Consider the following 12,156-nt stretch of genomic DNA (forward strand, 5'->3'; position numbering starts at 1 on the left):
CTCTACTTCTCTTTTTTTTCTCTATTTTTTAAGATATTAAGTCCGTGTGTTTGAAAATGCATAAGACTATATCGTAATTCTTGAGGTACATCAGAGATAAACATCGTGAACGAATTTTCAAAGGATATGTTCCGTTTACATCGTAGTTACATGCGGCGTACGTGGAACTGTTATTAAAAATTAATTCGCGACGCTTCAGAAATGCGTGAGACATTTAGAAAAGTGGTTGAACTGAATCTCTCTGATGTCTCGGCAAATGTCATCCGGTACAGAGAATTACAGACTTAGATTGATCTCACTTATGCACTGTTTTTAATTGTTAATTAATATAATAATAATTCAATTGATGAGAATTTCAACTATAATTAATAATAACTTAATATTGATAATAAATTAATTATTATACTATCTTCTTCGCCAAAATTGTAGGATAATATATAATGAAGTGTAGTTTTTTCGACCGTTAATTGGCAATATTTACTTTATTTCAATGTGACGTTTCGACCAAGATTTCTGGTCCTCTTCAAACAATAAATCTTAACAAACCATTTGAGGCACGGACAAATTGTGGACGCAAGATGTCAATGAATTATAACTAGAAAAAGAACATCGTGTTTTGATATGAAGATATAAAAAATATACAAACTGTAAAAAAGGTAATAATCAAATTTCAACTGTACTTACATGTTTGTACGTCATTAAACATCAAAATGTAAAATAAAATAAAAGTGGATCGTAATCAAACACATCAATCTTAGTGTCTTGAAAATTAGTAGCGTGGAGATACGATAAAACATTGCGGGGTAACGGCGCACATCGTACTGGTATCATTAGAAGAAAACATGTTGTCAAGCACTTCTAATTTTGTATATTTTTTATATCTTCATATCAAAACACGATGTTTTTTTCTAGTTATAATTCATTGACATCTTGCGTCCACAATTTGTCCGTGCCTCAAATGTTTTGTTAAGATTTATTGTTTGAAGAGGACCAGAAACCTTGGTCGAAATGTCACATTGAAATAAAGTGAATATTGCCAATTAACGGTCGAAAAAACTACACTTCATTATATATTATTGATAATAAATGTCTTCTGCTTGTATAATACATCAGCTTTAATTTCATCTTTTGATTATTTAATAGATGCTCAGAAAAGATTATTAACCAATGCAATAAAACATTTGGAAATAGTGAATTACATGAAAGATTAGAGGCACGAATTTCTACTTAACCTAACATAATTACGTAATAATAACGAAGATCGTACGAATAGATATTTAAAATCTAATTATTTTATATACTGATAGCAATTCGTTACTTTACAATACTGTAAAGTATTTTACTCTTCATAAGATAAATCCTTTGCAAATATTTATAAAAATTAAAAACTGTGTAATCGGTTTCTCAGTTGTCGCAGCAATAAATGCTCTCTACGAGATCAAGAGGAAGAGAGAGAGAGAGAGAGAGAAGAGACAGGAAAAGAGGCACTTTCTAAATCCATATTGCGCTGAATATTGTCTCTGCTTAAGTAGGCATTTGTGTAGTTATTATTCAGAAAGTGAGTTACATGCAATTGCTGACGTTAAACACGACTTGGCACTCAAACTGGTTGAGCGCAAGTTATTTTAGAATGGACAAAGTTTGCCTATGAAGGGTAATATGAGTTGATCAGACTAATAGAGCCTTCTTCCTTAAAAATTTTTTAAACTTTATAAATACATTGCGTATCGTAAATATTTGAAAAGTTGTTTAAAATAAAAAAATTTTTTGATGGTTTGATGACTGACTTTATAAGATGAGAGAAAGATACATGTTTCTATTATCGATAAGAAAGAAAATTTTTGTACATGTTTTTCGTTTTGTTATGCACAAAAAATTGCTATTTATTCTTACTAGTATTTTATATTCCGTACATTACAACATTCTTTACGAGACTGGAAGTCAATTTCTCGTTTCGAATTTATGTCGCGTCTCTTGCCGCATTGCCTTGCGAACTCATATCCACGACACGAACGTAATATATATTTGGAGCACGCCACTCGTCTCGATTCCAGCTGCAGCAAATCTACTCTTTTTAATTGCAATGGTTTTCATTACATCATACGTTATAAGAAATAAAAAGAGTTAGATATATTATTGTAATAATCAAATAATAAGAGAAACTTAATAAATTCAAAATAACATTTTTTGCACAAACATAATATTCATCACGATTAATTAAAATGTAATGAAATGGTTTTATTCGAAGGCATAGAATTCAATGACACGTGTAGCGATATAATACACGTGGCTGTCACCGACAAGCAGTCGCTTATTTAGTCGAGTGGTTGACGCGATTATAATTCGATCTAAGTTTCGCTATGATGCCGCAGAAATCCGCGAGCTGATGCAAATACGTACATAACACTGCGGTGCAATTCGATTTGCGTCCGGAGTTTCACATTGCGCTCGTTTCTGGATATCGCTATTAATTAGAGCAGAGGATTCAGTCGAATTGTCTCCGTCTACGACAGTGGGTTTCTCAGGGACGGCTAATTACCACGAAGTTACCGTCTCTCGGATCCGACACCCTCTTACTTCCAATTATTAAGGCATCACGATCTCGTCCCGACAGTCGCTGCGGCTGTTAGTAATACCACTCTTGCCACGACGGTTCTTGCAAAGGACTCGTGACGAGCCCTTTGCAACCCGCAAGAGATATTTCGATTATTCAAGGAGACGCTGTTGCTTCTCAAAAGTTTTGTTTAAAGGAAATAAGACACTCTTTATTTTCTTTTCTTGTTATGTACTTACGTTATGTATTTACGTTACTCATGCAATGACAATGATTTTTATCGAATTTCGAGTATGTTATATTAAATTGGTGATTCTTAATTTCACTTGTACTCTGCTATTGAGATACCAACTTTTGTGAAGTTTGATTTCCCGAAATGCACACGAGAATCCATAAAATCTCACCGTACCTACGCGAGCGGCGTAGGAAATTCATTCGCGGTCGCGCGAGTGATGAATACTTTGCAACGAAAGGTCAAGTACCGGCGGCTTAACACGAATCAATGTGGCAGTACCATAAATACCGATTCCTTTACGTACGGGCATGTAAAGGGTGGGCGGTCGGAGCCGATCGTGCGCCGATCCATGGGGTACACACTTCTCAGCTAACACCATCTCTCGAAGCAGGGCACCGCCAACGGCGCACACCAACGACGAGAAGTCTTTATGGCGGTCGTGTAATCGCCACATTTTATGGGTACGCGGCCGGTTTACTGGCCGCGACGTAACTATGTGAGCATACGTTTCTACTTGCTATATTACCTACTATTGCCTTGTACAGCACGTTGCGATAATGGTAGCTACGGAGGCACTTGCAAGTGCATGGTTTCTCGTATTCTTTCCTGTCACTGTTTTATTGATCTTCCTATTCATTTCGCTACGTGCACATCGAAGACCCTGGTACTGTCTTCTATCTTGAATTTACGTATACTCTTTTCAAATTTTGTGACTGTGTGTTCACTTGTAAGTAGAAGATTATTCCTCAAATCGTATTAAGCATTTACGCTTACGAAACAATCATATCAAACGTTTGGGTAAATTTTAAAATAATGACTGTAGAAAATTGAAATTAAGAAAAAACTTTAATGGAATATTTTATGGTTAGAACAAAAAAGTTTAGATTCAGGCATGAAAGTTTTTAACATAATAAAGAATCCAAGATTTCTCTCTTGTTAAATTTTGTGTAAAAAGACTATATCTCTCTATTTTCGAAGGAGAATTATTATACTTAAACATGTTTTTCTTCTATGGGTATTGTGCAATAAATGCACTGTATAAATGACTGCTATACGATCACTATATTACGGCCATATACATAGATCCTTACACACGTTATTGTAGAAATGTGGAAACAGCGAATCGCAGAATATGGGGAAAAAATACGAGAAGCACCAGGCCGTCGTAAACATTCGTGTATACGAATGCGCTTGGTTGATTCACTGTAACGTGCAGTAATACGGCCAGCGATATCAACGTAAAGTTGAACGTGACTATCTGCAAATAGAGAACGGTAGTAACGGAGGAAAGGCGAGGGAAGCTGTACGAAGATCCTTATTTATTGTACATATTTGTTTGGTGTGGATATTTATGAATAGTAAGCAATTTATATTTTCTATATGTTGTCGCGTTAGTACGATGGCTCGCATTTACATTTGCTCCGCCAGTGTTAATGCATGCGCTAATTGGGACATTGCTAATGATACACAAGACATTGAGAGTGGTAGTAAATATAACTTTACACATTTACTTGCAAAGTTTTTGACAAATTACGGTTTGTTTCTTCTGTGCTTAATCTGTGGCTATTTTATTACGCATTGAATAAACATGTGTACAATCTATTTCTCTTGGTAATAATCTTATATAAAATAGATATTATTAATATTAAAGTAAAATAGATGTTACTGCAAGCTGTTTTTTTCGAAATATATTTTGTTCTTGTTTATATTATTATATTATAGTATATTAAATAATACACTTTATATATACATATTGTAGTTTCTTCTTTATACAAATTTATTCTTGAAAAGATGTATGCAGACATCTTTTTAACTGAGATACAAGCTAAAAGTAGCACATCCGAACCACTTTAAGCGAGAAACTTTCACACAAATTCAAATTAATGTGAAAGAAGATGAGCACTAAGAGTTGACAAGATTATATCAGACATGTAATGAAAGACAATAAACAGGTTTGATTGAAATATTACGTGAAATACGTGACTGAAATCGAAACGTATCACCAAATATTTTCGCTTGACCATGTAATTCACCAGCTTTATACAGCAGAAATAGAAAATTACGGCAAGAAAGGGCAATAAGAAAACAGCGGAAGCCTCTGGTTGAAATCACAACGAAGCGTAGGAAAGCCCGCTGCTAAATCGCTTTCTGTGTTTACGATGGAAAATCCACGGGTGGTTAAAAGGTTGGGTCCAAACAATCTCGTTGGTGCTTAATAGATGAAATTACGTTTTCTTGTGCGAGCTATACAAGGTCCAACAACGGTTTCCACCATCTCCTCTCTCTGTAACCCCCAGGCGTGTCTTCGTATACGCGTAGAGCCTTGATCAGGAAGGTTAAGCTTCTTAAGCTTAAGAATTCCCAAGAATAGCAGAGTTTCCCCGGTCTCTGGAACGAGAATCGCCAACAGGATAGAAATTTCTCTTTAATCTCAAGCAGGCAGTCATTTTTCATAGACGTTCGAGGCAATAAACGTCACGTTTATGTACATTATTATCAATTGCTGCAGCAATTTTATATGTGATTACAACATACATTAACACGCCTATATCGAAAAGTTTTCGCTGATAAGTATCTCAATTCCATGAAGAACTTGAATTAATGACTGTTTTTGTTGAATTCATATATCTATGATTTAACATAATGATAATTTTTGTAAAAATGAATGAAAATAAAAATTATATTATGATAGGAGAGAAATACTTGCCGTAGTTTTTCAAAACAAATCTGATCAGAATTGTTGATGGCATTGAAAAAGAATTCTTTTAAAAACCAGTTCTTAATGTTAATTAATCAGCCACGATTGAGATACTTCCATGAGACTGCCTACGCAAATAAGCAATCACAGCTGATTAATTATCATTTGTCCTTGAAGCTGTATTATTTCTCGCAAAATAGCTTTCCGCATCATTCACCTTCACATTATTTTAATGAAATCATCAGAAAAAAACTAATTAAAAATACTTTACATGAAAGAATAAGGTTCTTCTCGTAAGGCACATTAATTAAATTTGCAATAACTACGCACGTGACATTTTGAAATATTTCAAAGCGAAGTTTTATAAATCTTACACTTGATCGCAGTTTTCGGAATTGTGCATCAATTAAACTGCATGAGCTTGTACGTCAATGCAATATTAATACATCACATGCACTTTAATCCATTATCCTGCTTTCCATTACAACCTCCTTGAACTCACTCTCGTCCGTTATCCAGATCTTTAAGTGCACATCCCGGAAATCTTTCTCCGTTGATAGCTCTTTGACATAGTCATTTTCCGTGCAATTAACGCTCAAGTAATCATCTGCAGTACGTGAATTAAAGGAGTTATCTCTTATATCTCTATTTATTATAATGAATGAATGAATGAATTCAAATTCCATTTTCCTCTCGCAATTGAACATGTGTATGTCTAGAATACCTGTATCGCCATTGTATTTGCAGAATAATGAGATTAATCACTGATAATTACAGACAGCAATTTAAATAATGATGATGTATTAACAGATTATTATTGACATAATAATAATACCTTGATCCATTTTTTGAAAAGAAAAAATATTGATAAGATTTATGGAAAATGTGAAGCAATTTAGCGCACAAGAAAGTTCGTCCTGCAATTTCGCGTTCACAAGTTTGAAGCTCAAGGAGGGTACTAAATTATAAGATCCACTGAATTAATCATCTACTGTTTCTCCGATAACATTAATTATTTAGGTAAATTTACATTGTTACGTACCGTAAACGTAGGATGTCGCTGTAACAAACGCGATTATATCGAAAAAGTAAAAGTATCGCTATGCTGGAAACATGCCGACTTACGATCGTATTAATTATATAATATAACATATGTACATACTTTACATGATTATATATTTACATGAAACATCAGAAAAGATAAAGCCTTTAACTTGGTTTGCATATGTGAACGTTATCGAGAATTACACTGTGTCAATAGTATAAGCTTTATAAAATCTTCCAACATTGAGAATATTGTTGATTATGCCGTGGTGTCTCGTCCGGATGGATAAAGTATTATGTAGTCATGCTTTGCTGTCTGCATAATACTTTATCCATCCGGACGAGACACCAGGCATAATTTCAATTGAACTTCACTTGGTAAGTTCGTTTAATTGTACAATTTTCGATTATGATTTCACTGCAATGCGCGGATCTTCAGTATAAATACTTAAAAGAGAGAGACGGAGTGGATGCCGCGGGCCGCAGGTGGCCGCGCCTTCGCAACGGCCGCCGTTTCGGTGATGAACTAATACATAAATAAAACGGTTCCCCCGAGTTCGTAAAGCAACAGATATAGCCAGTCGGGAGCAAAGAGTTTTCTATTCGAGCAGAATTGCATCCGTTTCAATCTACGCCATTCTCTTGCATTCGCGAAAAAAAGATCCCCTTTTTTCTTCTCAATATTCCGTAATTTCCCAATGTGTTCCTGTTAAATGAAAAAAGTTTAATTAAAACTTTCAAACACGATAAACAGAATTAGCTTTCCCATCCTAATTATAAAAACTTTTTATGAAAATGTGTTGTTTTTGTATCATTTTATTTTAAAAATTATACAAAAATCACATGATAAAATTGGTTGCTTACTTATCAATTATTACTACTATTCTTGATAACTTGATTCACTTTCTGAAAATTCACAATATTATTTAATTTATGATATTACTCAAACATATTTAGCAAAGCAAGTAAAAAAATTTACGTTTAAACATCAAATCTGCATCTCTTTTGTTTCGCTAATCACGATCTCACGATCACTCAAAGACTGCACAACTGCATGAATGATTTTACGATTGCAGATTTTATGATTGTTAGATGTTATGTACTTTTCTATGCATCGGTCGATATATTACACACATTCGGGAGTGTATTAAAGCAGAACGGTACGTGCTACAACTCGCCCAAAATAATGGACGCTGCAGAGCGTTATACAGTGGAATCCGCAGTGCATGCAAATTTTGTGGTGCACCCAGTACCGTGACAAACAGATAAGATGGTCACGGCGAGCGTGATACCACGAGATGCACGAATTGCATTAAAAATGGTAGTTATTGGCAAAATTATACAGCATGCAAGAATACCGTCTACGTCGGATGCTTTTATACCGATCAGTTTTCTCTTTTTGCGAATATCCCGTTGCAGGGTTGTCCGTTATCCGAGCAATCCCTTTCTTTACCGGAAAGAAAAAAGCTATTCCCATTAGATAATTTCAATTAATTACAGTGATCAATGAAGATATTCAATCGCTTCTTTACACTTCGTTTTTCTTATATATTATATTTGATAAGATTATATTTGATATTATATTTATTTGATATTATATAATTATATTTGATAAGATTCTTATATATCATACTTGATAAGAGATGATTCTATGTTTTCCTATTTGTTTTCGCAGATTTTGGGTTTCTAAGTTTCTAAGATTAAATGAATATATTAACTTTATCTTCTTTAAACTTAAAAATGCAATAGCACGAACGACATTTCACATACAACATTTAATTATTATTGAGTCAAATGATTACTCTAATAATATAAAATAATATGTAGAGAGCCTATTACAGATAAAGGGAATAATCTTAAAGGTGTATAACGTTCTGGTGTGTGTTAAAAACAATCTATGTTTATAATATTTATTGTTTTCGAAAATTTAAAATAAAAGGAGATCTATGTTTCGGTAAATGTTCAAACTTAGCTTATCCAGAATTTGTTTGCCCGATATTGCAGCGGTAGTCATCTTCGACTTCAACTATTGAATAGCTTCCTGCGAAATCCCTTGAATACTAAACAACATCTCTTCATTTATTTACAGTACTCTACCTAGCCTTTCCCGCAAAGGGACACGTTGTCGGCAAAGGGCGGCGGCTTACAGGACGGACGGTGGTGAGTTACTCGCGCGGAGAATTCATATTTTTCGGTAGACGTACGCTAACGCGTCGAGCGGTGGTCATTACGTGAATAATTCTGGTCACGCCGACGCCATAATTTTACGTATTCTCTGACACCATGTTTCTCGTAAATCCATACATAAACATTTACTGCACCCTCGACCGATTTTAACGAGCGCGGTAAAGTTTGCGGTAGTTTCGGACGAGCTGCCGCTGTCTCGTAGACAGACCGCGTTCGATTGAGGGAAGTGATTACGACGTATTGCCGTTTTGTAAGTCCGATTCATTTTTCTGACGTGTGCCGAAACCTTCCGGACGAGTAACAGGCAGACGATATCGCACGGAGATGCCCTCCTCGTCGGTATCCCTCGCCAGGCCGATTCAATCGTTCACGATTGTTGCCTTGCGCCCCCAATCCCGGACTAAAACTCCTTCCCCGATCACTATCCTTCGTCCATTCCTCCAGTTATCCTTCCACCTCCGATCTCCACCTGCTCACGATCAAACGATGATTGCATCTTGAGACTACGACGCGGAATCAGGTCACGTTTCAAAATCCTCTATCGGTTCGCAGAATCTTACCGGACGAGGGGCACCATTCAGAGGCACTGAGCTCATCTCACGTCGGAAAATTGCTTGGCAATGTTTGTGACTGATCAACCATTTTGAATGACAAGCATTCAAAAATCGCGTATTAAAATATCTAGGGAAGAAAATAATCTTGGTCAACAAATAAAGCTTAACTCTCTATTCTAACACCTAATTTATATAATTAAAGATTATTTCTTGTTTGATTGTCGTTTTGTTAGTAAAAAGAATGTGACATAAGAGGAATTTAAATTAATGTTCAAACTGTTAAAAATTAATAAAAAATTAAACGTTTATTTTCAATAGTAATTAAACAGTAAGTAAAGTCCATGTTAAAGACGATGATACAAATATATCATTCTATAATATTTCTTTTGTATTGGAAATCCCGCTCGACAGTCAAATCGAATCGAGTACTCTTGATGTCGTTCCCAGTCCCGACGCATAAAAATCCGAAAATGTATCAGCTCTCGTGATCCTGGAATCCTTTCAGGATGCTTAGGTCACCTCTCTTGCAAGGCACGTACCACACTTTGCACTCTTCATCGAAACGAGCCGGGTATCAGGGTTTAAGCCGATTTCTGATCCTGCCTGCAAAAATCCGCCGGCTTGAATCAATCTTATCCGATTCCACGAGAAGTCCATCCGCTGAATTTCATTCGACTGTTTTCCATTTTTACCGCATACCGCATCGGGAATATTTCCGGAGAAATTTTTCATTCTCTCATGTGACCGCGGGCAAGTACTTCTATATCTTTTAGCCAACAAAATTGAAAACGCTTTCACATATATTAACTTTAGTTATATCGGTTATATCGATTATGATGAAGCAATCGTTTGTAGAAGGTAGATATAATATATTATATAAAACTGAGATAGGTTAAATATACAGCCAGTAACATGAATATTACAAATATATATATACATTGCAAATACATCGTATTAAACGAATCAAAGTCTGAAATAAAGATATAGTGACTTTTTATACTTTTTATACTATTTTTCATACTATTTTTATAGACTTTTTATATCACGAATTCTATGCGTGTGTGTTAAATAATTAGTAACAAATCATTCAAAGTTGTATCTTTTATATTATAAATATCAACTTGTGTTATATGATATATATGCTTATCATATCAATTGATCCTTGAAGATGTTACGTAATACTTGGCTAAGGCTATTACGATAATAAACGTTAGTTTATTTTTCAGTACGACAACAGTAACGAAAAGAAATATGTCGATAAGATGCAAAACTGTTTTAAGAATGATAGTAGGCTATGTAAAGGTCTGAGAATATCGACATAATAGAATCTTTAAAATATGTTTGAGATAAAAAGAAACGTACACGGTGTCCTAAAGAAGTGAATAGCGACATGGCAGATCGAAAGGTTTTGATTCTATCAGATAGTCGTTAAGAGAGGCACGACGACGGCTTCTTCCAGTAAAGTGGAACTTTGTAACTTCTTTGATATCCTCACTCTTACGAGAACGAGACGTGCACGTGCGGATTTGCGAGGAGGCATTCGCGTTTATAGGATCACTAAAATTTCACGAGGATCTTTTTCTTCGTATTCGGTAGTTGTACTTTGACTAGAACCTCGAAATGAACTGCGCAGCGTAAAACAGGATAAACTCAACCTACTCTGTTAGCAATCGTGGAAACACGATTCTAAGGTGTAAATGACGCTGATTTTTACATATTTGTGTGACGTAATGCATGATTGAAATGTATGAAAACATTTATCACATTTATTTTATATCTAAAGCAATCTTTTAATGAAGAAACTGGAAATTGGTATATTTTATTTCTACATTTATATTATTTTGTTATCAAAAATCATAAGTTTTAGTAAACCTTTACTTGTAAATTGAAATTTGGTGATTTTCAATATTTAATCTCATTTTTCAATATATGTGTACATATAGCGTGATTTGTAAGAATCTTCATGTAACTGTGACATTGCTCTAATTTTACGTCAATAATCATCTTTGCGCGCAGAATGTTTTTGCCTTCCGTTTGAGAATGAGTCCTGAAAAAGCTACGCACGAGAATTATGCATTTTTAATACAAACGGCTCCTTCGGGACCGACACTATAAAGGAGATCGTGTTGTGAATTTTATACTCAACCATTCTCTCATGTTCTCCGGGGGAAAACGGGACGATCCGATACAAATTGTATTGACTGTCACGTATCTCTCGACGTTGCTATTTCATTCGGATTCAAAGACATCGCCTTGTCTTGGATGCAGTTGCATCGCATGATATTGAAGGATTGAGAAATTTCGTTACCTACGGCTATAAATGCGTAGCGCTTTGCATGCAAGGCAAGAAACGGCGGTGTCAGAATCCATACAAAGCGTAGAACTCCGTTTTAGTGATCTATGTGCATGAGATATACATATATACATATACAAAGTGATCTCAAATTTCTCGTATTTAGTTGAAACGGTTGTATTATTTTCTTTTAATAAAATTGTTAAAATATCTATAATATTTTGAATTTTTGAAGCGATTAAAGCTGCATACATTTCTATAGATTTACATTTGTGTGAACAGAAATACGTATAAATACACATAAATAATAATTTTAACATTATTTAAAGTTGGATATGAACATATAATCCGTGTTGAACAATTCGAAAATCTCAAAAGTAGACCTTTAAAGAGAGATTTTCTAAAAAATTTTTAAATAATTTCATTTCTTAAATAATTATTAATACAACATGTAAAACGAGAAAAGATATTTTTTATCATTGTATTTACTGTCCTAATTACAAAATGGAGCAAAAAGTATGAATTATATTCATATTGATCAGATTATCTCCCATTATGGAAAACGTATTGTTATTTCCGTCCTTGTTGCAC

The sequence above is a fragment of the Ooceraea biroi genome, chromosome 2 (genome assembly GCF_003672135.1).
Source record: "Ooceraea biroi isolate clonal line C1 chromosome 2, Obir_v5.4, whole genome shotgun sequence".
Taxonomy (NCBI): Eukaryota; Metazoa; Arthropoda; class Insecta; order Hymenoptera; family Formicidae; genus Ooceraea; species Ooceraea biroi.